The sequence below is a fragment of the Lupinus angustifolius genome, chromosome LG07 (assembly GCF_001865875.1).
Source record: "Lupinus angustifolius cultivar Tanjil chromosome LG07, LupAngTanjil_v1.0, whole genome shotgun sequence".
Lineage (NCBI taxonomy): Eukaryota > Viridiplantae > Streptophyta > Magnoliopsida > Fabales > Fabaceae > Lupinus > Lupinus angustifolius.
Genome location: NC_032015.1, coordinates 4,245,721 through 4,249,079, shown reverse-complemented (window position 1 = coordinate 4,249,079; position 3,359 = coordinate 4,245,721). Strand labels below are relative to the sequence as shown.

The window sequence follows — 3,359 nt, the reverse complement described above, 5'->3', positions numbered from 1 at the left end:
AAATATCTTCGATTTGCTGCAGCATGGAATAAGAGAATGTTATGGGCAACAATGTATGATTCGGTGGACGATTTCCCCTTCTTACACGTAGATGGCCCAGAAGGGAACATCTTCCTGGTGCTTGAGTGCCTAATACATAACCATGGATGGCGAAGTTATGAGGTTCATTGAAGGTAATCTAGTGCTGAACTCGGTCGCCAGTAGCTTGGAAGCAGGAATAAGTGCTCAAAATCTTTTCTGTAAGTAAAACAAAAATGAATATGAAGTTCACACTCATTTGCCTCAAAAGACCTATAACGTTGGAGTACACCTGCAACTACCAAGAAGGTATATAAATAATGCTCAAAATCTTTTCATTGTTTTGTTGATGTCATTGCATTCATTAGTTTTCAAATAACTATATAATTACAGAATGTATTTGATACATTACAAAGCAATTTACATTTCACTGACTCTTTCTATTTCTAATTTGAGCATGTCTTTGAACCATTGTACTGAAGCCTTTGGTATCCTAGTAATGTTATTCTTAAAATCCACATTGTAGATTCCAAACCAGACAGTATAGCCCAAGTTCCGCTACCAATTGTCTATCAATGACCACTAAATGTAACCATGTACATTGCAACCATCTTCCCTGCATTGAGTTCATGTTATGTTCATTATAAAGATAACTAACAACAAGTTTAAGAAATAGTACCTTATAGCAGCAGATAAGTTCGAGAGATAGTCCCTATGGTACATTATCCTCTTGTCATCTTTTAAGGCATTTTCTAAGGTCATAAGGAATTTTGGTTGACAACTCATGCTCTTCACAAGAAATTTCAATGCATAATAAAATGAACAAAGGATTTTACTTAAATATGTATCAAGTATATTAAAGAATGACTGACAGAGTGAGGCAGAAAATTGAATGACAAAATAACTTCATTCATATCACATAGATTTACAATGATTTCAGTCATGTATGACTAATGTTTCTTTCTATTTTTTCATTTTCATTTCATTTGGCTCATTGACTAATTTTAGTTTTGTGATTCAAATTGAAATAATATAATTTGATTCTTTAGTTTGTATTTTTGTCTAAGAACTAAATAAAAGGAAAACTTACAACTCATTCTTGATAGCAACAAATTGTGATCCTTCCGGTGCCAACCCAGCCATGACTGCAATCTGTAAAGAATTGTAGTTTTCATTATTACAAAAGTTGTATCAAACTGTGTTGTATATATCAAAATTGTGTGGTTGCAGTGTTGCGCCAACAAAGATGTCAGAATTAGATGTTCAAGAAACTTTTTACCTTTTTCTTATTGATCATGACTTGTGAGCTAATCTGTTTGAGACGTTGAAATGTAGTTGGTAACTTCGATAGGCTGCAGCATGGGATAAGAGAATGTTATGAGCAACAATGTATGGTTCAGGGGACGATTTCCCCTTCTTACACATAAGATGGCCCAGAGTGGAACATCTTCCTGGTGCTTGAATGCCTAAATCATAACCATGGATAGCAAAGTTATGAGGTTCATTGAAGTTTATATCATGCTGTATAAAATGTTATTCACTCCAACAGGAATGGGGATAGCATAGCCAATCGTTCTTCGAACATTATGTCACTAGAAGAAGGAAGAATTGAAATTGCTGTTTGATTCATTTACTTGTAACTACAAGTGTCATGAGCATGGTTTTAAAGACTAATATTTGTAGGAGATGGCTTTAAGGTATGGCCGTGCATATTTTTGGTGGGTTCATCATACCTACTAGTCTCTGCTCCTTTGTTACTCAATCACAACAAATAGCAGATAGTGAAACTAGTTATTGTTGTTATTTCTCTGGATCTAGGCAGACTAGGTCTATTTATTAATAGTAATTCATCCTTTTAAAATATTTTGAGCATCCTTTTATATCAATATGAATGATGCTCATCTTAATAAGTTTATGCATTATACTTTTGTCAAATATGGAGACTGTTTACTTGGAAGAATATCTTCATTCCCACACACATTTTGAATTATTTTACAAATATGATTTTATCATCTAATGACTTGCAGAGAAATATAAAGAAGAACTTTGCTATCTGCACCCTGAAATGGTAACATTTTTTCTATATTTAAATTTGAAAAGAAAAAGGTGTGATAAATGTGTTTTTATTATTAAAAACTGATGTCAGAATTATGTAATAAAAAGCAGTTGCACCACATTACGCGCTGAGAATCGTGCCTCTATCTTAAGAAATGTAAGCCTTATTTGCAACTATATATGATGGCGGATGAAGATTGAGGAGGGCAAGATGTATTGACTATTGACAATGTTTGTCATCATAGTAGATGTATGTTATGTATTCACAAATTCCATCTGTTAAATTATTAAGACTTGGAGATGTATTAATAATAATAATAATAATAGCTTTTGTTATTTTTCCTCATTCTGATTAATCACAAATGGTTACTTCTCATTCTTATAAGGTAAAGTTAGAAAGTGAACATGAAATGACAAGTACAGAGAGCCTCCAACACCAACAATATTCCACAACTCCGCAAAAGTGGTTCTGGAACCAATTCTATCATCGACTTCTGTTGTTCTTTTCTTATAAGGTGGCAATCACTATTACATCAAAACTCATTTTCTTTACATCAATAATATATATTACTTTTAATAACCAAAGTTTAGTACCAAAAGAATATTCATATAGAAAAAAAAGCATTTCGGCTGGGAATTCTTTTGATTCTTTGGGATGTGGAGAGACCCTGGAGCTCCCGCTGGTTCTTTCTATGAAGTCCGCCCTGAGTGCACTGATGTCCCCAAGTCTCGGTTTAAGATCAAGGTATATATGTAAATGATGTAATATTTCAGTCAGGTGCACCTGTACGCGTAAATTTGCCAATGTACATGTATACATATATGTTCATGTATACGTATATGTATATCCATAGGTATATGTATACGCATATGCATATGTATGTATACTTATATGTATATGAATGTATGTGTATATGTATGTGTATGTGTATAGGTTGAAGGAAAATGATGTTGGTCTTTTATGAGCAATGCATGTGAACCTTAGCTAGAATATTGTTTTATGAATGCATTTATCTTATAAGAATGTTTTTGTTTTTTCCTTTCTAAATTTGTCTGATCATTGCTATGTGGAATATTCCTAACCAATGTTGTTGAGTTTGAGAAGTTAATAATTGCAAGATTCTTTCAATCTTTTGTTCATTTGGGAGATATCTGAAATGTAAAACTCATGCGAACTTTTTTAAATGGAATGGCATTTACAGATTGGAAAACAATGTTCTGATGTTGATATCTTACCCAAAGGAAAAGAAAGGTTTCTATTGTTCATCTAGGGTAGTTGTTTTGTG

General features: G+C 33.0%; 1 long non-coding RNA gene across 1 annotated transcript; it reads left to right on the top strand.

Annotated features, from left to right (window-relative positions):
• LOC109352800 lies at positions 430–2,804 on the top strand. The gene is made up of 3 exons (XR_002108405.1): positions 430–2,086; positions 2,185–2,323; positions 2,460–2,804. It is a non-coding gene; the product is annotated as an uncharacterized LOC109352800 (long non-coding RNA).